Raw genomic sequence first — 25,936 nt, 5'->3', positions numbered from 1 at the left:
CACAGTGAAGCCTCAAGGGTCCTTTGCTGGAGGAACCAGACACCACGTAGGGGCTGGAGGTTTCGATAGGTCAGCGTGGCCCTCCAGGCTGGGACAGGAGAACCCCACACGCCCTGGCTCTCTGCAGCCACGAGTCAGGACACAGTCATTCCCAGCCTGGAGCCCCGCAGGACTCTGCTCCAATCCAAACGTCTGAGCCGGTCACACTTGGGGAAGGCTGGGAGGTCTTCCTGCCAGTTTTCCTGGCAGAATTGTGTTCAGGAGATTGTTATCTCCTTCCGGGCAGCTCTTGGGCCTGCACCTCCTCGGCAGTTCCCACTAGGGTAGCCGCCCTGGAAACACGCAGGGAGCTCCTGCCAGCCAGCGCCCCCAGGCTCCCCGTTCACCCCTTGTTAGTCTCTTATTGCTGCAGTAACAAAATAACACACACTTTGAGGCTTAAAACAACACAAATGTAGTGTCGGATAGTTCGGAGGTTGGAAATCCGAAATGCGTTCCACTGGGCCAAAATCAGAGCGTCGGCGGGGCTGCTTTCCTTTCCGGAGGCTCCGGGTGAACCATTTTCTTGCCTTTGCCAGTTCCTAGGGGCTGCCCCGACTCCTTGCTCATGCTCCTCCTGTCTTCAGAGCCAGCAGGGGTGGCTGCAATGTCTTTCTTGCATCACCTCCCTCTTTCTCCAACAAAGACCCTTGTGCCTACTTCCGACCCACCTGGATGATCCGCGATAATCTCCCTATTTCAAGGTCAGCTGATTAGCAGCCTAAATTCCATCTGCAACATGAATTCCCCTCTACCATGTAACCTGACACATTCACAGGTCGCAGTGATTAGGCCATTTTGGGGGCCATTATCCTACCTGCCACAAACCTCCTCCCAAGCAAACTATATGTCTGGTTAGTTAAGAGGATTAAACAAATTAAATGTTTCCATGGAGTTTTTTAAAAGGTGCATCATCTCCAAACTCACTGTCTAGTTAAAAGAAATAAAAAAAATAAATAAATAAAAAAAAATAAAAAGTGCATCATGGGAGCCTCCCTAAATTTGCTTCAGGCAAGAAGGCTGGTGAACAGGAGAAACTTTGCTTCAGTTCTTGGCAGAAAACATCCCCAAGGACACCCCACTGCCCTCTCCCTGCTGAAAAAAACTTGGGAGCCACCCAGGTAAATGCTCGTTTTCATAAAGGTACTTGCAGGCCCCCAAATCCAAGCAGGGAATGAGGCCGCATCCTCAGGGCCTCACCCAGTGGACAGTAGGAGGAGCAACTCTCAAAGGGATTTTAGAAAATTCTCCCCAGCCAGCAGGACCGCTGTTTCTCTACCTGAAATGGTTGCCCACTTTGGGCAGCCAATCGGTTGTCTGTTTACAAAGAACCCTCTTAGTCTGGTGCAGCTGTGGTTTCCTCCGTGTCAAGCAGCCAAAGGCGGAGCCCCTGTCTGGATTCCAGCCCGCATGTCGCCAGGCGCAGAGCATGCTGGGTCCGGGGTGTATGTTAGCTACCTGTGGCTGCGACAACAATTTACTACAAACTGGGTGGCTTAAAGCAACAGAAATGTATTTCTTGCAGTTCTGGAGGCCAGATTTCCAAAATTGAAGATGGCAGCAGAGCTGACAAGGATCTGCTCTGAGGGGGAACCGTTCCCAGCCTCTCTTCTAGCTCCTGGTGGCCGTCAGCCATCCTTGGCCATTCTTGGCCATCCTTGACTTGTGTCTGCATCCCTCCCACCTGTCTCTGTCTTCACACGGCCTTCTCCTCTGTGTTTTCCTCCTCTGTATGTTCTTCTCCTCTTCTTATAAGGACACTTGTCATTGGATTTAGGGCCCACCCAGTTTAATCCAGGATACTCTCATTTTAAGGGATCCATAACTCAATCACATATGCAGACACTTTTTCCAAACAAGGTAACATTCACAGGTACTGTGCATTGGGAGTTGGACATCTTGGGGGGCACAATTCAACCCACTAGAGAGTGGGGTCTGGCCCCCAAATGGCCCTGAGCGGAGTCCTGGCCCTGAGCCTGTACGCCGCCCTCTAGGTGCAGTGACCTCAAGGCCACCGCACAGCATAGCCACATTCCACCCCCTTTCCGAGGCTCGTGATCTCTTCTAGCCGGGAATACCCTCTCTTCTGCCTGGAAACTCCTGGTGGTCCTTCAAAATCTGTGTAAGGTCTTCCCTGCCCAACCCCACCAGTGACAATGATCAAATCGTCTTTGCGTTTTTGTCACTCCAACAAATCAAGTGTTGTATGCTCCTCTATTGGAGCCCCTGTCACAATGATCACGTCACACGTCTGTTTCTCCTACTAGGCTATGAACGACCTAAGGATTCGTTCAGCAGATGCCCACAGAGAGCCTGCTGCGTGTGAGGCACACAGGGAAGCGAAAGAGAGGGCACACACCTGAGAGATCCTGCAGTGTGGGAGCCCTACCTAGCCCAGGCCTCGGAGACCAGAGAACTCCTCCCAAGGACATAGTGTCCTTTGAGCTGAGAGCTGGAGAACAAGTAGGAATCAATTAGAAAGAGGAGAGAAGAATATTCCGGGGAGAGAGATTAGCATGGGAAAAACCCAGCGGTGAGAGGAAGCACAGCAAGTTCAGGGCCTGGAAGAAGCTAAGTGTGGCTGTTGCAGGGCTGGGAGTTCCTGTCGTGGCAAAATGAGACTGAGGGTGCAAGCAGGGGCCAGAGCGCATGGGCCAGCAGGCCCCGTTCCAGCACCTGGTCATTCTTTATCTTCACGACCTTGCTTAGCCAATGTGGGTGTATGACTGTAAATTGACTGCGACCACTGAGACGACACAGAGGACTTCTGCCTTTACCGTGTGTGAGCACGTAAAAAATACGTTTATCTTTTCAAAATGAATTTGTATCCAATAGTGACTATTCAGAGTTGAAAGATTAGTTTCAAAAAAAAAAATAACTTGAGTAGTAAGTATTTATCAAAAATTACCAGTGTACTAAGATCTATTCCAAATACTGGACTGGACTTGGTTCAAGTCAAAAGTATTTCTAACCTATAAAGGAAAGAGACTAAAACAAAGAGCTTATCAAAGAGCTTAAAAATACCCAGCCCAAGAAAAGGAGGTTAGACCGCAGCACTGATTGATTGCCCAGGTCATACTGAGCTGCGTCAGTTACCTGGGTAGTTGTTAACGATAGCATAGCTCAGACCCCACCCCAGAGCCAGAGCAAAATGTTCGGGGTGGGGCTCAGGCCACCACCAGATTGCTATTCAGTGTGTGCTATTAACTCTCAAGCGCACCAAAGTTTAAGGATCATTAACATAGTGACTTTTTTTATTATGGTAAGAGATGTGTAGTGCTGTTTTGATAGTGGAGTGTTAGTGGTGTTATTTACAGTGGGGCTGGAAGGAGGATGGGAACTAGGACAAATGAGGTGAAGACAGCAGTGTGGACGGGAGGGGTGGCAGGAGAAGAGAGTAGAGGGGGTGGATGAAAGTCACACCCCTGAAATAAACAACCCAGAAAGGACTGATTAGACCTTGTTAATCACTGGATCTCCCCTGGTGGTGGAGATGACGTTTGGGAGGCTGGGATAACTGCAGGTTCTTATTCCCCTAGCCCTGTGTACAATAAGGCACCACCTTGACACTCCTTCTTTCTCTTGATCACAAAGTATGTTCTCGCCACTCAGAGTCTGCGAGGTGATGTCACAGCCCAAGTGGTGAGAGCCCAAGAGCTGGGGAGGAAGCCAACCCAGGAGCCAGAGCTGACCCAGCCCTCCAAGTACTCGAGGTACTCGAGGTCGTGGTCAGCCCTCAACTCTTCCTTACTCTTTCGCACTTTCAAAAGCCCTATTGGGATTCCAGCTCACCAGCAGCCTCCCTTTGGAGAAGTCACGCAGGCTACTTCAAGTAAGGGCAGCCCTAACCAGTAAGCCCTGGGCCTCTCCACTCCGAGGTTAGAGGAGCAGACTTTGTGAGAGGGAGGGGAAGGAGGCACAGAGACGAAGCCCTAGACCACGCCCTGTGGCAGGCCGTGCACTGGCTCCCAAAGATGTCTACACTGGGGACTGGGCTCCCAGTCCCCAGAGCCTGTGATATGTTACGCTACATGGCAAAGGGACTGCGCAGGTGAGATTAAAGCTACAGATCTTGAGACAGGAAGAGTCGCTGAGATTATCCAGGTGGCCCCAATCTTATCAAGTGAGCCCTTAAAAGCTGAGAACCTTTCCCTGCTGAAAGAGAGATGGAGTGGGACAGAAGGCAGGAGGGATTTAAAGTGTGAGAGGACCCGACCCACATTGCTGGCTTCGAAGACGGAGGAAAGGGACCACAAACCAAGGAATGCTGGCGACCTCTAGAAGCCAAATATGGCCCTTACGTGGCAGCCAACAAAGAAACCTCAGTCCTACAAACACATGGAACTGAATCCTGCCAACAACCTAAATGAACAAAGAGATGGATTCTCCCCTAGAGTATCCAGAAAGCAGTGCCACCTGCAGATACCTTGATTTTGGCTAGTGAGAGCCACATTGGACTTCTGCCCCGTGAAAATGTAAGATAAGAAGCAGATGTTGTTATAAGCTGCTGAACTTGTGGTCATGTGTTGCAGTGGCAATAGAAACAAACCTACCCCCACATCCCTACCAGAGAGCAGGCCAGTGGGTGCTGGGACTCACAAGGGCCCAGCCTGGGCCTTACGGGCTCAGAGCCGACTGGAGTAGGTTGGCTGAAAATCTACACCCATGAGGGAGCTGGCTTCCTAGATCCTAGAAAATGGGGGTTTGGGCAAGATCAGGGTAGAATCAAAAGATGATCGCCATCTTAACTTTCTATGCAAGCAGAAGGTGAAAGGGGCTCAGGAACGCCCCGATTCCATGGGTGCTCAGAGGGTCTTTCTCCTCACTGGCTTGAGGAAATCCTTGAAGGCTGCAATGATCCCACCCACACAGGCTTCTGTCTTTGCTCTCTGGAAGCAACTCTTGCTGGAAGAGGGGCTGGAATTCATCATCCAGTGAGGAAAGCAGGGAGGCGTGGGGCGGGGCTGCACCCCAAGATCCTTCCCCAGCCTCGGCATTTGTCCCGCCCACTGTGGGCAGAGAGGTCTTGATCCACCCCCAGAGAGGAAAAAGGCTCCCCATCACTTGTTTCCGAGGGTCAGGTGGGGTGGGCAGGGGAAGGAATCCCGCACTGAGACTGGGCCTAAGTCTAACACGGACAGAGCCAGTTTGTGTCACACATGGTGCTGAGTGCCAAGAGGATGCAGGAGGGGCACTATGGGCGCGCAGCACCCAGGGAGGCTCCTCTGCCCCAGCCACAGGCTGGCAGGAGCCGCTGGTCTGCTGCAGCCAGGTCTGCTGAGGGCATTTCCCTGCCTCCTTAGGGCCTGAGGGAGAAGGGCTGTTCCCAGGAGATGCCGGCGGCCTTGGCCAAGCACTCAGGAGCTAGTGAGCCCGTGACCCGGGGCCAGCTCTGCAGCCTAGCGTGCACACACGCCCAGAGCCAGCCCAGGCCCCCATGACTCCTGCGCAGTGGCCCTCACTGGACAGCTGCTTATCAAACAGGGTGACCGGAGACCAGGTGGGGGTGTCTGTGAGAAGGTAGCCAGGACTTCTCCATTCTTTTCTCAGATCTCTGAAAGCCTCACATCCAAGAACCTTCTTGCCCTATCCGCAGCCTCGCTCCCTGCCACTTCTTGCCACCCTTGGTCATTTCCCCAATGCACCATGCACACGAGGCCTCTCTGACTTCGCTCATGCCAGACCTTTGTCTGGAATGCCCTTCCCTGTCTTGCCAAAACAAATCCGGTCTTCAAAGTCACCCTCTCTGGGGAGCCTTCTGCAACTTTTCCTCACTTCCTACTCCAATTTGCGCAGCATTGTTGCTTTGCTATTGGTTGGCACAGACCTGTGTGTAAACATTTGTTGCAGGCTAATATTTTGAAACGTTAGCCAAAGAATTCTACCCCCCACCCCCCACTTTCCTTCAGTCTGGATTCCTACCCCCGTCTGAACCAGGCCAGTTATCACTCATTGCCTTAGGAAAAGGCTGCCATAGCAGAAGATGAGTCAATTCTCAGCCTTTGAGTTTCACAAACCTAGTCATAAAGGGTGATGGAAACAGTTCAGTTGCTGGAGAGATTTGGGAGAATTCACAGTTCACAGAATTCAAAACTTCCTGCCATTCCCTTCACTCCCGTTGGAGACTAGCCTAGCCTGGACCAGTGCTGGAGCTCAACAATATCACAGTCTGTGATAATGGTGCCCCCTAGAGTTGTGCAACATGCAGCTACAAGACTATTCACGGTGGCCTTAGAACCGGGCCCCTTCCCTGTTTCCACCCGTTCTCCTTACCACTGAGGCCTTTATCATTTACCATTTGTCATTCTTGCATCCACATAGTTGCAGGACCTCAGTGAGGATTTTTGTTCAGCAAAGGATGCTCTGGACTTCTGCCTTGATCTCACTGGCCAGAGCTGTGTTATGACTTTGATCTACGAAGAAAGCTGGGAAACACAGTCTTTCACTTCTTCAATCTCTATAAAAGAAAGGCAAGGGAGAAGATTTTGAGCAGCCAATTCACATTGTCTACCACAAGGGGACAATATTCCAGGCAGGAGATACAGCATGTTCAAAGGCTCAAGAGCAAGAGCATCCCACTGTATTCACAGGTGGTGGACTTGAACTTGGGTAGCTGTTCCACCAGTGCTTTCTCCACATGTTCCATGGGCAACTGCCATACATGGTGAATTTTTTCCACCCTAGGTCCTGCAGCTTCTCCAGCAGGTTCCCAGGTGAAGCTCCATCTCTAGTTCTTTATACACCATGATGCACCATGACCTCTCTGTCCCAGCCCTCCATGGACTTGGCTGGACCCATTGGAGGCTGTGGCTTCTCTGATCACTTTTTAGCTCAGCTGAAGCACCAACCTGGAAGCCTGTGGTCTGGTTTCTCCAGGGGATGCTGGAGGGGACAGTTAACACAACCTAGAAATGGAGGAGAGTTAATAGCACGAAGCAGACCTAGCCTATAAGGTACAGCATAACAGTTTGATAGTCTCACAGGGCTGTTGTTTTACTTGTGATTTTGGTCTTCTTAAGCTTCCTTGATATGCAGGGCTCCTTGGCCATTGATGACAGATAGATGGTTGATACATGGGTAGATGGGTAGACTACAGATACAGGTGATAGATACAGAGAGAGAGATTCATAGATTGATTTGCATTGGGAAAGTTTTCTTTTTAAATTCTTTTTTCCAGAAACAAGGTCTCTGTCTGCCCAGGCTGGAGTACAGTGGTACCATCATAGTTCACTGCGGCCTCCAACTCCTGGCCTCAGGTGGATCCTCCCACCTCAGCCTCACAAAGTGCTGAGATTACAGGCATGAGCCAAGACACCTGGCCTAAGGGAGATTTTTCAATACTTTACCTATGGGGGCTTGCCAGGTAGGAGTCCCTACTTTTATTGCCATTACAACTGGCCCTCATTTATGATGGTTTGACTTATAGTTTTTCAAATTAATAATGAGTTTCTCAGGGCATGAAATGCACTTTGACTTACGACATGTTTGACTTATAATGGGGTTTCTAGGGATGCAACCCCACGGTAAGTGGAGGAGCATCTGCACACACAGGCTCACATAGACACGTGTACACAAAATGTGCAGGGTGCAGGCCTCTAGGCCGCAGGGACTGGAGGTCAGGCCAGGATTCACACTGAGAATTCTAAAGGCATCTCAACTTTGCATTTCAAACAAGACTCCAGCCCCACCTGGCTCCCTCTCTGGTCAGTGCCATCAGTGCCTTCCAAACACTGAGCCTGCCACACACGCTCTTGGCACCGAAGCCATGGGCTCCACACAGGTGACAGGTAATGAGAACGGCTGAGCCTGCAGCCTTGGCTCTGCCTGCAGTAGTAATCCAGGGAATAATCCGTCTAGATGATTCAGTTCCTCAACCAGCCCCTGCTGCTCATTCTCCCAGAGGAAGGTCTTGGCTGATGGAAGAGCTCCAATTGTCCCCACACATTGCCCGCAGAAAGCAGACCGAGGAGAGGAAGAGATGTGGGAAAGCAAGAAGCAAAATGCCTGCAGGTGCGCCTGGCCAGCCTTCCCAGGGAGGCCAGCTCTGGACTCCAGGTAACTCCGTTAGACCCAAAGCGAGGCAGGCGCCTCTGAGTCCGAGGCGGGGAGCGAGAGGGGCATACATGCAGGCTTCCTGGACTTCTGTCTGTCAACACCTTCGCCCTCCTCCCCTCGGCAGAGGACACTCTGCTACTGATGGCGCATCTGCTTGGCTTAGAGGTCTCCAGCAATCAGCCCACTCGGCACCACACGTGAGCCTCTTCCCTTACAGCTTCAGCGGTGGGCAGTGGCCGTCCTTACAGAAACCACTCCCAGAGAAGGGCCCTGGGAGCCCAGGCCGACAGAGGCTCCCCTCCAGAGCCTCGGGGAAGCAGGAACAGGGCAAGGGAGGAGAAGGGGGCTTCCTGTTTGCCAGGGATGCCCAGCCCCCGTGGCCCAGCCTGGGGGAGGCTCTGGCCTGAGAACAGTCCTCTTTTGTTCCCTCCATGCTGGCCAGGCCGGCCTGCAGCTGACAGCAGGCACAGGGCTGAGCTGCGGGCAGGAGCACACACAGGCCTGCGTGGGGCAGAGCCAGACGGCAGGGAGGTGCTCGAGGGACAGCTCCCCTGCAATTGCCTTCTTAGCCGAGATCTTGGGCAGTTGCTAACTCTGGTCTCAGTGGTGAGACAGAGCTGGGTAGGAAGGTCTTCGAGGACAAGGGGCTCAGCGGCAGGCCCGAGGGGATGGGGGGGAGTGGCACTTGTCCCCGAGTGGGCCTGGCACTCTGGCCCAACACGGGGAGGGTTTTGGGTGATATCCACCTGGATAGGGCTGTAAGGTAGCAGAAACAGAGGAGGGGAGAGCACCTCTCAGGGCTCTTCTGTGTGTCTGGGGTGGGGGTGTGCACACGAAATGTCGCTCGCGCTCGGTCGCACAAAGGCCGAGCTGTGTGGAGGGGAACACTTGAATGTATTCAGTCACACAGTGAGGACAGGCTTCAGTGCATGACAGGCCACTGGTTGTTGCCTGTTGTATTAGTGATCCACTGCCGCACAACAAGTGACCCCGGTTTAGTGGCTTAAATGAACAACATTTAGCATCACACAGTTTCTCTGGGCCAGGAATTTGTCACAGCTTGCCTGCGTCCTCTGGCTCCAGTCTCTCGTAAAGCTGCAATCAAGGGCTCAGCCCAGTCTGCAGCCACCTCAAAGCTCAGCTCACATGGTTGTCACAGGACTCAGTCCCTCGCCAGCCGTCCTGGGGGACACCCCCAGCTCCTCGCCACGGGGCCTCTCCAGAGAGCAGCTCGCAGCGTGGCAGCCGCCTTCCTCAGAGCCAGCGCGTTGAGGAGAGAGAGACAACAGGGTGGGAACCTCATCTCAGAGGCGACACTCACCCTCTTTTGTCCTAGTCCGTTCAGGCTGCTGTAACAAAATGCCATAGACTGAGTGATTTGTAAACAACAGAGTTTGTGGCTCGCAGTTCTGGAGGCTGGCGGTCTGAGACTAGGGTGCAGCGAGGTCAGGTTCTGGCGAGGGCCCTCTTCCGGGATGCAGACGGCCATCCCCGTATCCTCGCACAGCAGAGAGGGCGAGACAGCTCTCTGGGTCCCTTTCATAAGGGCACTGACTCCATTTATGAGGGCTCCACCCTCATGACCTAATGCCACCCCAAGGCCCCACCTCCTCGTACGTCACATCAGAGGTTTAGATCCTAGTGCATCAATGGTAGGGTGACACACTCAGTCCACCGCACCTTTGCTGTCTCCCATCCATAGACGCAAGTGACTGGGTCCCGCCCACACTCAGGGGAGAGGATTACACAGAGCTCAACTACCGACTACCGCGAGGCAGGATCGCTGGAGCTGTTTCAGAAGCTGCCTACCATGTCCATTGATTCATTCAGCAGTTATTTAATGAGGACCTGCTACGTACCAGAGAACAAGCTATGTGTGGAGGACAGAACAAAACAGGCACTGTCACTTGCAGATGACAGTCTGGTAGGTGAGGCATGTATTAATTAAACATACAAATAAATGTCAAATTCCAACTACAGAAATGTCTCCAAGAAAGGGACGCACAAGGTGCCATGAGAGCCTTTAACCTGGAGACTGGGCCAGGGTGCTCCCTAAGGACGGTGACAGAAAAGGGGACAAATGCATGAGAGAGGACCAGGGGCCGGCAGGGCAGTGGAGGGGAGGGAATGGCCGAGGGCAGCACATCTGGCCGAAGAAGCAGTGTCACAGACATAGGGCGGTGGTGAGTGACGGCAAAGAGCGTGACGTGCCTGTCTCGGGTGTTCTGCACCCGGGCGAACTTGTGTTTGCGCTGTGCGTGGATCTCTTGGGTGAACGAGGCTGCTGGTGCACTTAAAGACTCTACACTGGGAACAAGATGGTGGCAGAGGGAGCTGAACCTGAGCAGTACTCTCTGAACTTTTAGAATTATGTTCCTTCCCTCTTCTCCCCACTCTCCCACCTTTGCGATTCCCTCTCTGTTAAGGTTTCTTTAGGGAGTCATATACGTCCTCATAAAATGCAAAATCTGCTGATGCAGCCTCATGCATCCCCCGGAAACGCAGCGCTGTCTGCAGGGCCGGCTCTGCCCCCCACCCGCTCCCAGCCTGGGAGGCTCCGTTCTGCAGACCAGCATCTCCCTTGTTAAAGAGATGGTCTATTGATTGAGGCCAGAGTGACTTTTTATGGGGCCTTGGGTCCACAAACGGGAAGAAGACTGGGAAGAGGCCGGAAGGCAAGAGCCCCTGGTGGGGGTGGGGGGAGGCTGGGGAGGGGAAGCCCTGCCGCCGATGGGAAGGACAGAGTGGGCGGGAGGGGAGCCGGGAGAGCCCCTGGCCGGGCCAAGGCCCCCCGAGATGTCAGGGGAGCCAAGTGTGGAGACGGCTGGGGCAGAGGCAGGATGCAGGTGACATGTGGCCCAGCCCCGCACACCTGTCTCCATGCCAAGGAGCCCCATGTGCTGCCCAGTCGCGTGGAGACAGCCCAGACCTACTCAAAGCAGCAAACATGTGTGGGCCCGTCCTCAAGGCACCCGAGGAGGAGGCCTCCCCCTCCCAGCAGCAGCTCGCGAGCCCGCGGGCGGGCCCTGTGTCTGGAGGCCTGGCCGCGCCTCAGCGAGGACTACGGGCGTGGCTCCCACTCGCTCCTCTGTTTGTTTGTTACAATAATTATCCATGCCTGTGTGCCAGGTGCTGTGTTAGCCTCTGGGGATGCAGACGTGGCTCTGGCCCTCGTGGGCCCTACAGTGTAGATAGAAAATAATCATCGAGCAATTATTCACATCACCATATAATGACGGTTGTGAAAGTTAGATGAAGGAAAAACACAAGTGAGACCAAACATGGTTTGGAAGACATGATGTAGCCAGGGAAGGTGCTCTCGGTCTATTTGTTGTCCTCTGGTCCTTGCTAAACCCTGCGAGGTGACCAGTCCTGTCTGGGTGTCAGCCGTGGCTCCCACTCCGTTCCTGCGTCGGTGCCCACCGCTGGCGTGGCTCGTGGTCCATCTCCCCAGCAGACTATGTGCGAAACGGCCGGCTTTCCTCTCACCCACCACCCGCCTTTGCTGTCACCGGGCCAGTCAGTCCTCTGAGACTGACGCCCTCCCTGGCCTGTGCTGGCCTGGACCGTCCTTCCCGCTGCCCCGCGGGCTCCCCTGCCCCACGACACGGTGGTCCCCATCGTCGGCCATCTGCCTGGCCCCTCTCCAGGGCCCAGGAACATGTCCTTACTCCCTGCACGCAGCCCTGGAAGTGGAAGGCTCTCGGGGAGAGATGCGAGGAGAGGCGCTTCAGGTCCTGCCTGCCCAAATGCTTCACCGTTGATATTCACGAGGTTCTAGAACAAATGAGACAAAGGGCTCCTCGATTTGTGCATGCCCAGCCCACCCTGGCCTGAACCATGACAGGGACAGCGGTCCCAGCCCCCACCATGTCCCCACTGGTCCCGTCTCTCGCCACCCAGCTGAACCTGTATCTCCGTCTCTGCTCTCATGCCTGCGCAGGCCCCAGCCTCCTGAGCTCCTGCAGGTCAGAGCACACAAAGGCTCTGTTTCTACCCCCCAACGCCTGGCTTTTGCAAATGAAAGTCTTGCTTTTCTGACCATTGCAATTTCCATTGCTTTAAAGCAGTGGTGCTTAGCCTTGGCTGAACTTCTTAGAGACCTGAAGAGTTCCCACTCCCATGGCTTCCTTTGTGCAGTGAGATTCTTGCCGCTCCCAGATGACTCTGGCGTGCAGCCAGCACCAAGAACCACTGCCTTAAAGGGTCGCGTTTCAGAAGAGCAATGACTGCTTTGGTTTCAGCTGATCCTGCCCTCCCCGAGGAGGCAGGTGGGGCTCAGCAGCAGGCATCGGTCTCCACATGTCAGCTGAGCCCCTTCTGGGTGCCAGGCACTGCTCTAGGTGCTGGGGACCAGCAGTGAACAAAACTGACAAAAGTCCCCACCCACGCAGAGCTGGCATTGCAGCCGAGAGGGACGGGCAATAAGCAATAACAATCAAACAGTAAATTGTATGGTATATTGACAGGTGATAAGTGCAAAGATGATGGTTTAAAAAACATGTGGAGGCCGGGCGCTGTGGCTCACGCCTGTAATCCTAGCTCTTGGGAGGCCGAGGCGGGCGGATTGCTCAAGGTCAGGAGTTCAAAACCAGCCTGAGCAAGAGCGAGACCCCGTCTCTACTATAAATAGAAAGAAATTAATTGGCCAACTGATATATATAGAAAAAATTAGCCGGGCATGGTGGCGCATGCCTGTAGTCCCCAGCTACTCGGGAGGCTGAGGCAGGAGGATCGCTTGAGCCCAGGAGTTTGAGGTTGCTGTGAGCTAGGCTGACGCCACGGCACTCACTCTGGCCTGGACAACAAAGCGAGACTCTGTCTCAAAAAAAAAAAAAAAAAACATGTGGAGGGGATCAGCGATGGGGAAAAGCTGCCATTCTAGAAAGGGTGGCCAGGCTGGACCTGTGACAAAGGTGACATTTGAGAAAACACTTGAAGGAGATGAGAGTGCACCAACCAACTCAAAACTTTCAGAATGAAAACCCTAGTAGACAGTTCAAAGTGTATCCTGCTACATGTATTTAGGAGGGAGAATCAACAGACTTGATATTTGGAAGATGGGACTGGGGAGGAGAAAAAGAATCCATCAAGGGAACCTGCGGCCGTCTGATTTCAAGATTGTTTGTTGCCAAACACCAAAGGAGGCAAGGAAAGCTTCATCTTCCTCTGCTGCACCCCTTTTAATAAAAGGATTTGTTCTGCAAAATTTGGACTCAGTCAAAAGGCCATACTTAGGGACCAAGAAGGCCACAGTTTCCCTACACTGCTCAGGTTTCTCACACGAGCAGCTGTGCATGTTAAAGAGTCCTTCACTGAGCCGGGGACCCCGAGGTCTGGAGGCAGAAGTCCAGAGTGACGTTTTGGACACGCTGCCGGGAGAGGTCCATGAGACAGCCACGTGACCAACATGCAGACCAAGGGCCACACGCTACCGCCCGCCAGACCACATCTGGCTTGCTGTCTGGTTTTTACATTCTTACGTGATTGAAAATAATCCAAAGGAGGATAGTATTTCCCAACACGTGAAAATTATATAAAATTCAAATTTTTAAATGGCTGGAAAAAATCAAAAGATGAGTAATATTTCCTGACACATGAAAACTATATAAAATTCTAATTTCAATGTCCATAAACACATGTTTTTGGAACTCAGCCATGCCCATTTGTTCTCCTGTTGTCCATGGTTGAGTTTGCACGAGAGTAGAGAGTTGAATGGTTGCAAGAGACACCGTTTAGCCCAGGACACCTAAAACATTTCCTGTCTGGTCCCCTATAGCAAACACGTGCCAATCCCATCGGCAGATCATTGGCTGCGTGATCTGGAGTGCAGAGGACCGTCCAGGCTGGGGACAGGACTGTGGGGGGACTTATGCCACGATGAGTGGAAGTGGAGAGCACGTGTGGAACGAGAAGGGCAGAGGCCGAGGCCTGGCCCTGGAAAACTTGGACATTTGCAGGTTGGATGGAGGAGAAAGAGCCCAGAAGGGGGATGGAGAAAGAGTAGCCAAGAGGAAAATCCAGACAATATGTTGTCATGGAGGAAAAGGAAAAGGAGGCATGAAGAGGAACTGAAAGGTCAACAAGTGGACGCTGCTGAGAAGTCAAATAACACGCGGACGGAAAGTGTCCGAGGAACTCAGCAGCAAGAGGCTGGTTCGTGGCCGTGGCGGGCGGCTGCAGGGGAGCGGGGGGGGGGGGGGAAGCCGGGCTGGCACGGCACAGAGAGGCAGTGCGGACGTGGCGTTGGATGATTTTTCCAAGCAGCTCCGCTGGGAAGGCGAGCACGTCAGGCTGCAGAAAGAAAACGGTGGCTGCAAGTGGAGGAAAGGCACGGAAGGAGGCTTCCTTTTTGTCACTGTCGTTTGTTTGACTTCAGATTGATTGGAGGGAAGGGGAGGAACGAGGAGCAGGAGAGCGGTGGCTGCTGCCTGGCCTCCCCTCTCTCCTCTGCTGTGAGCCTTAGGCGTGGGGGGACAAGGCCGCAAGGGAAGCCCCACCTCGCCTTTCTCCTGTAGCGGGGGCGGTGGGCAAAGGAGGCGCCCGCACTCAAAGTAGCTTACAACTCTGGCTCTGCCTCCTACCCCTCTGCGACCTTAGGAAGGGCGGCCTCCCAGGGCCTCAGTTTCCTTATCTGTAAAGCGCCTCCCTGGCTCAAATTTGTGAGGCTCCAATGCAATGACATCCACATGCCAGCTGCAGTGTCTAGCACATCAGAGACACTGGGCCAATGTCAGTTCCTCCTCCCTGTCCCAAACCACTCCCAGCCCAGCTACTTCCCAGACTTTGTCTTGGAAAAAGAGGGAAGAATCTCAGGCACAGACCTGACCGACATTCAGCGCCAAGTCTCTCGTCTTTCAGGAAGGGAAGAGGGACGGTCCCAGGGACGCGCTCCACCAGCTGGCCCCGGCTTAGCCGCATGCGTCGCTTTGGAAGCTCCGGCCTGGGAGGGATTCTGGGGTTCCTTCCTCCCAGCAGATCTTGGCATGAACCCTCTGGCCACCTGAACTCTGGAAGCTTTTGTCACAACAGGAATTCTTAGCCTATTTTGTCAGGGTTCTAGTTTTGCAGGAGGTTTCATAGTGTTATGGTGTCATGGAGTTGTCTGGGATTGTCACCAGGCCACCTACCTTCCACCTCTGGAGACCTTGATGGGGACAGGGCCATTAGGAGAAGGTTTTTTTCTTTCAACTGCTGAGAGTTCACAGGGATTGACAGTCCCCAGCACAAAGGAGGGTGTATGTGGCCACGATCAGGAGGCGTGGCCAATCTAGCGTGAAGAGACTGAGAGAGGGTGCCCACGCCCGCCGTAGCACGCGTGCAGGGTGTCTGCACAGAACACCTGTTGCCTCCCCTAGTCAACTTCTCAGGCTGCGGCTCAGAGCCTCCTGTTGGAAGCCTCATCTCCCCAACCTGTTGTGTTTAGAAAAGATAGAATGGATAGATTTCCCTGGCATTTCCTTTTCAAAGCTGCCAAAGTGACCGCAGTCCCCTCTTTCAGCCTGGAAAGTGTCCCATCATTTTATGGGACAAAAATCCTGTGAAAGGGACAGACCACATTGCTTTTTCATCATGACAGATCAACTCAGCAGGCCAGGGACAGAGAGAAGCCCTTTGTTCTGAGAAGCAAATCAAAGCAACAAAGCCGCCTCCTGCAATTATTTAAATCAAATATTACGTTTCATTGAATGTAAGATATATAATTAATAAAGGTCCCCCGCCTCTTTTATAGTCTTACTGAGCTGCAAGGAGATCATTACCAGAACAAACCTCTCCCACGGTGCCCAGAACGAGGGGTGTGCCGTGGGGCCGTGCGTGCATCTGCCCACGTGTGGGTGAGAAGGTGTCCCTGCGTGTTCCTGACAACGTGTGCCCAGGAGTCATTTGACTACAACACCCCACCTGAGCCAACTTAAATAAAAGGGAATCAGGGGATCAGGAATTGGGAATCTCTCACTGTAACAGACAGGCTGGGCAGTTTCCGGCCCTGCCAGAGCCGGCACCTCCTGACGCGACCAGCCCGTGCCCTCACTGGACCAGGACATCTGGCCCACACTGAGTCGGTTGGCTTCTCACTCCCAGAAATTTGAGACTGGGACACAGACATGCAAACTAGTTCGCTGGTGGTACTGTGGCTGGGAGGGCATGTCTCGAAGACATATGTCAGTGTTTGAATTATGTAGCTCCTTAGACGGTGGTTCTCAAACTTTTGCATGCCAAAGGATCACCTGGGGCATTTGTTAAAAATGTAGTTTCTTTGGCTCCATCCCCAGAGATTCAGGGCTCTGAATTTTTAATAAATGCTGCAAGTGATTTGAATACAGGTATTTCAGCAAGACAGAAGAGAGAGAGGAGGGAAAAAAAAGTAGATGAGAGATGAAAGAGCTTCACTGCCCCAAAGAGAAAAAGAAAAAGAAACTTGCTGCCTTGGTTGACGATGGCTTTTGGTTCTCAGATCAGTCCTCTCAAGACCGTTCTGTCATGGCCCTTCTGTTCTGTGGACACCTCTGATTCTTAAGAAACCCTAGATTGGTTTCTGCTTCCTGCCACCGAAGAATCCCTAAAAGCCCCGGTGCTTATAAAAGCAAGGGCAAGGGACCACCTGGTCCAATTTGTGGCTGAGGGGAGAGAGGGCAGGACCACCTGCTGTGAGCACAGCCACCTGGCCCACCTCTTCCACAGGTGCACGGCAGGTCCTTCCTGGGAAGGGGGTGTCGTCTGGGAACACACCCCAGACGCATCTACAACGCGGCCGTTTCCGAGAGCGTGAGGACCCGGCGTTTGTGTGCCTGTGTGTGCGTGCACGAGCACAGCTCTGGTCTGCGAGGCCTGCGCTCGGCATTTTCCCAGAGAACAAGGTTGTAATTACGAGTGGGTGTGTGTTACTGAATCGGCCTGCGCACGTGAGTGGGAGAGAACCGCGCCACGCTGCCTTCTAGGTTATAATTGTCCACATTAGAGACTCATTAACTGTATCGCTACATCTACCCGTAATACACCAGGATCATATTTAGAAATGAGCTTCTTAAAGAGAGAGAACAGAGAGCCCCTGTTATTTGGGGGATGGGTGTTCCGGACCACTTGGAGAAGAAAAGGTGGTAAGAGTCGCACCAGAGGCGGGACTGGGCAGAGACAGACACGGGGTCTGCAGGGCCCTAGACACCCGAGCGGGCAGCAGGGTCAGTCTCTGTGGTGCGGGAAACAAAGCTGGAGGGCGGAGGACGCGGCCCCAGAGCCGGAGACAGCGAGGGTGCCCTGTGTCTTGCCCGGCGACCCCAGGGGAGTTGACAGCCCAGCCAGTGACCAGAGGAAGAGCGCTGATGCCGTCTCCACAGGAATTTCATACCTCGGCCTTCCTGGGACTCATGCCGCATCTTAATGGCCCGTCTACAGCCCTGACAGTCACTGCAATAAATTTCTCATCATAAATCACCGTGGAGAAGAGAAGAAACCTCTCCTTCCCTCCCCACCCCCAGCCCGCAGTACTTACCTGTCTCTCTCTGACCTCACGTGCTTCCTGCCTCATGCCTCATCAGGGCCACGTCCACGGTGACGCCCGTCATCACCTCCCTCCGCATGCTCTTCAGTGGGCAGCCAGACCCCCCTCGGCCCCTTCCAGTGCTGTGGTCCCACCGGCTTCCGTGCGCTGCGGGGGTGCCCTCGGGCTGCCCCACGCTCGCCCGCAGACTCAGAGTCAGGGGTCCGGAGGGCCAGGTGACTCCCACCCCTTCCCCCCGCAGCAAGGGCCGACTGGCACAGGGTGAAAACGCCTGCCTCTCTCACCTGCGTAGGTGCAAACTCGCAGAGGCGATTTACACTCCAGAGCTGCCCGTGGGGACGCCACCCGCAATCCCTCTTTCCATCGGCTTCTTCCCCTTCCGACACTGCTTCCGCCCACTCCCTCACCGATGGCTCCTTGGGACACTTTCTTCATAAATCACTCACATCAAACCCCTGGCTCAGAGGTTGCTTCTGGGAGAACCCTCTTCCCGGGGCCCCAGCCCTACCCACAGCCCGCAGAACCTACAAGCCTTCCATCCCTCCTTGCCCTGTCTCTCCGTGCTCTGTGGGGCTTTTCCTGACCTTTCTCCTGCTCTGCAGGTCTGTGGTCCCCAGGTTCATGTGGCACCTGGCTTCTGGTTGCATTTAGCCACCAGGGAGCACTGGCAGGAAATTGGATGGGGGAGGGGGGGCCAGGTGCTCTCTCCCTCTGCCTCTGCTGTCACCAGTTGCTGTCTCCTCCTGCTCCTGCCAGACAAGCCGCTGTGGTCCCAGATCTTGCTGGGTGACCCTCCAGCCTAGAGACAATAGCGGGGCCTCTGCCGTGAACCTTTGAGTTGTCCCACTCTTCTGACTTCTCGGCCCTTGTGTCACCTGTTTAACAAATCCCCTGCACTAAATTCCCTCTGTTTTAAATATTCAGGAGGTTTCTATTTCCTGGTTAGACCCTGACTGATCCAACTAAGAGTAAGAAAGGGCTTCCCTGTGGGGTGAAGAAGATAGAGGTCTAGAACGCAGAGCCTAGGGGACAGGTCTGGATTAGAGACGGATTGGAGATTCTCGGACACACAGAGGTGGAGGATAAAACCTGAGAACAGCAAGACTGATACACAGAGGGTGGGAAGTTCACAACCCCATGAAGCAGCCCGTCCCAGTCAGTGCAAACCACTTGTTTAAAATGAATCAATGGCCGGGCGCGGTGGTTCACGCCTGTAATCCTAACACTCTGGGAGGCCGAGGCGGGCGGATTGCTTGAGGTCAGGAGTTCAAAACCAGCCTGAGCAAGAGCGAGACCCTGTCTCTACTATAAATAGAAAGAAATTAATTGGCCAACTAATATATATAGAAAAAATTATCCGGGCATGGTGGCGCATGACTGTAGTCCCAGCTACTCGGGAGGCTGAGGCAGCAGGATTGCTTGAGCCCAGGAGTTTGAGGTTGCTGTGAGCTAGGCTGACGCCACGGCACTCACTCTAGCCTGGGCAACAAAGCGAGACTCTGTCTCAAAAAATAAAATAAAATAAAATGAATCAAAATATGCCTCACTGTATCATGCACCAACTGTTACTACAGATCAAATCTAATTTTTTCCACGTGCCAGGCCTTCAGGGTTTCAATGAGACATGTCTTGCTCCCTTCCGTATCTTCTCTGACATAACATCTCTGAATCTTTCAGCTGTTCTTGATAGGGCAGGGTTCCTGGGGCCCTTGCTCCCCTAGCTGGCCACTCCTCTCTGGACAGGCTCCTGCCGAGGAACGCCAGTCTCCAGATGCCCTCTCGCCCTCCTTGCTGCAGGAGGAAGGACACTAAACCTCTACCATACATCCCAGACTGAATTCCACTTTGGAGTTGGGAGCCCGACTACCGGTTCACTGTGGATTTGCAGACATGTCAGAGAATGGGAGAAAGAACGGGTCTTCTGTTCAGGCTAAACCTGCCTGTTCCTGTCTGTGGTGGTTGGTCAGGCAGCTCAGCACGGGTTCCTTGCCCGCCTCCACTCCAGAGACTGGGAGAATGACAGGCTTTCTTCCCCAGCTCTCCCTGAAGCTGGAGGTGAGAGGCCTGTAACGTGGTTCTGGCCAATTAAATATGAACACAAATCTGTGGAGGGCTTCCGAGAAAGCTTTTGCTTTCCTAATAAAAGAGACAAGTGTCTCTGGAGCCATTCTTTCCTGGTCCTACCTGCCTTTGGCACAATCATAAGGCATCGGTGAGGGAAGTGCCTGCAGGACCCGGGAGAGGCTGCCCTGACACCGCTGGGCCCTGAGCCCGCGTGACAGTCCCTACCTCTGGACTCCGTGTGTTGGGGAAACAATCTGAACCAACACACAGAGGAAAAATATTTTCAACTCATAAGGAGTTAATATCCCTAATATTTAAGAAAGGTCCTGCAACAGAAAAGACCACAACTGTATAGAAAAATGAGCAAGGAATATGAACAGACTATTAAAGAAATGCAAATGGCTCTTAACCATACGAAGAGGTGCTCGACCTTGCTCATAATAAGAGAAATAAATGCAAATGAAAACTGAGATTTCATTCTCATCTATTAGACTGGCAAAAAAAATCAACATTTTGACAACATACTCTGTTTAAGCTCTGGAGGCTAGATACTTGCCTACTTCGGTGGTAAGAATGCAAAATTATATGATCACTTTGAAAAGGAATTTGACAAATTTATCTCTGCATGCACTCATCTGACTCGGAAATCCACTTCAGGAATATATCTCAAATATAAAATGCCAAAAAGACACACGCGTAAACCTATTCATTAAGCTATTTGTAAGTGCAAAAGTCCCCCCTCACTCACCCACCCAATAATAGGGGATTGTTAGATAAATCATAGTAAGGTCGAGCATTCCTAATCTGAAAATTCAAAATCCAAAATGCTCCAAAATCTGAAACTTTCTGAGAACCAACCTGATGCGACAAGTGGAAAATTGCACACCTGATCTCATGTGATGAGTCACAGCCAAAACTTTGTTCCATGCACAAACTATTAAAAATCTTGTATAAAATTACCATCAGGCCATGTGTATTGAAGTATATATGAAACATAAATTAATTTTATGTTTAGAGACTTGGGTTCTATCCCCAAGATATCTCATTATGTATATGCAAATATTCCAAAATAAAAAAAGAACCAAAATCCAAAACACTTGTGGTCCCAAGCATTGTGGCTAAGAGATACTCAACCCATATATCTATATAATGGAATTATATGCAACTGTAAAATGGAATGAGAACCATTTCCTCCCCAACATTCACACTATGGAAAAGAGAACCATTTCTATATACCACTAAAGAGGGATTTCCAAGCTATATCTTTAGGTAAATAAAGTAAGATGAGAAACATGTGTATTTAAGTATGTTAACATTTCTCTCAAAAGGGCTCAGATATAATTATATTTTTAATGGAGATATTTCTTTTTTTGTTAAAAAACGATTACCTTAAAAAGGAGAGAAGAAAACTAGTGGAGAGGACAGGGCCTGAGCTGGACTTCTCAGAATGTATCTTGTTTTATAGATTTCACTTTGGAACCAAATAAATATTCTCCACAATGATAAGATAAAATTTAATTTTAAAATTAATATCCGAAACTCAAATCTAAAATGAAACAATTAAAGCGAAAATGAATCTCCTTCTGCCTCAGTAAAAGATTGTTAATATTAAGCCAATCTTACATTCCTGGATAAACCCCATTTGAACATGATGCATTATCTTTTTCGCCCCTTGTGGGATTCTGCTTGCTATTCTTTTGTTTAGAATTTCTACTTCGTTATCCATGTGAGATTGGCTATAATTTTCCTTTCTCATACTGCCTCATCTGGTTTTTTTCTTTAATCAAGGTTATACAAGTATCATAAAAGTTATATAAGGATATTCTATCTTGTTCTATACAAATTCTATGGAAGAATTTACACTGTATTAGAATTACTGTTCTTTTACTGTTTGGTAGAATTCAGCCACATGAAACAACCAAAAGCATCAGACAAAATATATGAGACAATGGCTTTCAAGTCACTGTATATCAAGCAATGAAGGACATTTTCCCCAAGAGACAGGAAACAGATAAGCTAAGCCATCCAATTATCCCAGCTCACTGCCCTGAGAGGGTTTCCAGGAGTTGAAGCTGGGAGGTGGGGCCCAGGCAGAGCCTGGTAAACACCCCAGATTGAGGCGAGGTAGTCGGGAGTCTCAGAAGATCAGAGAAAATGAAAGCACATAAACATATCAAAATTCTAAGCAGTAACTTAGAGAGAAGTTTAGAAGTTGAAGCATTGAACACCTATATTAGGAAAGAAATGATCATAGCATCCACCTTAAGAAACTAGAAAAAGAAGAGCAGATTACCCAGGGTCAGCAGAAGAAAGAAAAAAATCAAGACAAATAGAAAACAAAAACCAACAGGAAAAAAATCAATGTAAGCAAAAGCAATTTCTTTGAAAAGATAATAAAATTGATAAGCCTCTAGCCAGGCTGCTAAGGAAAAAAAAAGAGAGAGAGAGAGAAAAGACAAAAATGATCAACGTCAAGAATGAGAGATACTGGCCAGGCATGGTGGCTCACGCCTGTAATCCTAGCACTCTGGGAGGCCGAGGTCGGAGGATTGCTTGAGGTCAGGAGTTTGAGACCAGCCTGAGCAAGATCAAGACCCCCATTTCCACTTAAAAAAAAAAAAAAAGAATAAGAGATACAGTATCACTACAGATTCTACAGATATAACATGGATAATATGGGAGAAATATGAACAACTTAGTATTATGACTATGTAGATAAAAATGGACAAATTCTTTAAAAGATACAAATTATCAAAGCTCACTCAAGCAGAAATAATCTGAATAGCCCTATATCTATTAAAGAAATTTAATTTGTTATTTAAAATTCACACATAAAAAACTCCAGCCCAGGTCACTTCACCAAACATTATAAGAGGAAAATTTCTCCAAACACTATATCACAGTAAAGGAGGAAAAACTACCAATTCTGCACAAATCCTTTCAAAAACTGAAGAGGGCTGTATACTTCCCAACTCGTTCTATGAGGCTAGCATTACCTTGTTACCAAAACCAGACAAGACATAACAAGAAAAAAATTGGAAAGTACAGACCAATATTGTTCATGAATATAAATGCAAAAATTCTAAATAAAATTTTAGCAAATCAGATTCAACAATATATATATAAATATTAAAAAGTAAATACATATATATAATATATATAAAAAAGTAAATACATAATATATAATATTATAAATATAATATATATATATAAAAGTAAATACATCATGACCAAGTAGGGTGTACCCAAGGAATGTATGTTTGATTTAACATTAGAGAATCAATCAGTGTGATTCACCATATTAACAAATTAAAAAAGAAAAAGTGTGATCATATCAATAGATGCAGAAAAAGCATTTGACAAAAATACAACATCCTTTTATAATAAAAAACAAATAAACTCTCCACAAAGTAGGAATAAAAGAGAGTTCTTCAGCTTGACAAAGAAAATCTATGAAAAACCTATAGCTAGTATCATACTGACAGCGATAGAATGCTTTCCCTCTAAGATCAGGAACAAGACAAGGATGCCTTTTCTCACCACTTCTATTCAATATTATATTGCAGGTCCTAGCCAGTGCTTAACTTCAGCAAGAAAAAGAAAAAAAAGAATATAGTCTTTATTGGCAGACGATAGGATCTCCTATGTAGAATATCTAATGGAATTTACAAAAAAGCTACTAGAATTAATAAGTAAGTTAGCATAGTTGCAGGACACAAGATCAATTTACAAAAATTGATTATACTTCTTAATACCAGCAATGTACAATCAATCAGAAGTAGAAACATTCTAAAATACATTTACAATAATGTAGATAAATATGAAATAATTAGGGATAAATATGAAAAAAGATATGAAAGATCTAAACACTGAAAACTTAAAATATTGCTGAGAAAAATTAAAGACAACCTAAATAGATGGTGAGGTATACCATATTCATTATTGGAATACTCAATATTAGTTCTCTCCATATTAATCTATAGATTTTGTGCAATCCCAATCAAAATTCCAGCAGGCTTTCTTTGTAAAAATTGACAAGCTAATTCTAAAATTCATACTGAAATACAAAAGGCTTAGACAAGCAAAATGACCTTGTTAAAGAACAAAGTTGGAAGTAGCACTGCCTGACTGTAAGACTTATTATAAAGCTACAGTTATCAAAAGTATTGCTGTAGGGCCGGATGCGGTGGCTCACACCTGTAATCCTAGCACTCTGGGAGACCAGCCAAGGTGGGAGGATTGCTCAAGGTCAGGAGTTCAAAACCAGCCTGAGCAAGAGCAAGACCCCGTCTCTACTAAAAATAGAAAGAAATTAATTGGCCAACTAAAAATATATAGAAAAAACTAGCCAGGCATGGTGGCACATGCCTATAGTCCCAGCTACTCAGGAGGCTGAGGCAGGAGAATTGCTTGAGCCCAAGAGTTTGAGGTTACTGTGAGCTAGGCTCATGCGATGGCACTCTAGCCCGGGCAACAACAACAACAACAAAAAAGTATTGCTGTAAAGACAAAAATGGATCAATGAAACAGAAAACAGAATCCAGAAATAGGTCCACAGGGACAACTGATCATCAGCAACAACGCAAAGGCAATTCAATGGAAAACACAGTCTTTTCAACAAATGATATAGGAACTATTGGACCATCTATGTGAAAGAAAGAAAGAAAGAAAGAAAGAAAGAAAGAAAGAAAGAAAGAAAGGAAGGAAGGAAGGAAGGAAGGAAGGAAGGAAGGAAGGAAGGAAGGAAGGAAGGAAGGAAGGAAGGAAGGAAGGAAGGAAGGAAGGAAGGAAGGAAGGAAGGAAGGAAGGAGAAAGAAAGAAAGAATTTCAATCTATATATTGCACCATTGGCAAAATTATCTGAAAGTGAATAAGAGATTTAAATGTAAACACTAACACTATAAAATTTTTAGAAGAAAATATAGAAGAAATTCTTTGTGATCTTGGGTTAGGCAAAGATTTCTTAGATATGACACCAAAAAGTATAATCTGTGAAAGAAACATTGATAAATTGAACTTCATCAGAATTAAAAAGTTCTGTTCTTTGAAAGATGCTGTTAAGAAAATAAAAGACAAGCTCCAGACTAAACAAAAATATCTGTAAAACATATATCTGCTAATGGACATGTATCCAGAATATACAAAGAACTCTCAACACCAAATAATAAGAAAACAAACAACCTAATTAAAAATGGGCAAAATACTTGAACACTTTATCAAAGAAGATGTGCAGATAACAAATAAAAATGTGAAGCTTTTCAACATCATTAACCATTAGGGAAATACAAATTAAAACCACAATGAAATGTCCCCACATAGCTATAAAAATGACTGAAATAAAAAAGTCTTACCATACCAAGTGCTAACAAGGACATGGAGAAACTGGGTCTCTCGTGCACTGCTGGTGGGAATGTAAATGGTGCGACCACTTTGGAAAACAATTTGCCAGTTTCTTAAAAATATAAATATACATCTACTGTATGTTCTAGCCTTCCTACTTCTAAGTATTTACTCAAGAGAAATGAAAACATATATCCATAAAAAGACTTATAGATGAATGTCCATAGTAATTTTATTTATAATAGCTAAGAACTATAAATGGCTCAAATGGCCATCAATAGGTGAATGAATAAACAAATTGTGGTGTATCTACACCATGAAATGCTACTCGGCAATAAAAGGAATGAACTCTTAATAAATTCAACAGTACAAATCAAACTGAAAATAATTATGCTGAGTGTAAGAAGACAGACAAAAAAGTAAGTAAATACTGTATGATTCCACTCAAATAAATCTCTAGAAAATGCAAACTGAAGAAAGTGACAGGAAGCAGATCAGTGGCTGCCTGGTGTAGCTGTCAATCTCTGAAATGGCTCCAAAAAACAGCAACCTCCTGAGATTCACACCCTTGTGTAATTCCTTCCCCTTGAGAGTGGGCAGGACTCAGTGATTCACTTCTCATGAACAGAATATGGCAAAAACAATGAGATGTCACTTTTGAGATTAGAATAGAAAGATGGTGACTCCCACATTGCTTGTGAAATGAGATCGCAGCCCTGGCCAATGCCTTGGTTACAACCTTGGGAGAGACCCTGAGGCAGAGGCACCCAGGAAAGTTGTGCCCACACTCCTGGCCCACAGAAAACGAGAGATGATCAATGTTTGCTGTTTTAAGCTGATGTATTTTGGGGGTATTTGTTACACAGCAATGACTAACTAACACATTTGTAGATTAGGGGGCAAGGTATAAGAGGCAGGAGAGAGCCTGCAAACGGTCAT

The sequence above is a fragment of the Microcebus murinus genome, chromosome 6, assembly GCF_040939455.1.
Source record: "Microcebus murinus isolate Inina chromosome 6, M.murinus_Inina_mat1.0, whole genome shotgun sequence".
NCBI lineage: Eukaryota > Metazoa > Chordata > Mammalia > Primates > Cheirogaleidae > Microcebus > Microcebus murinus.
This window is presented reverse-complemented; position numbering follows the sequence as displayed.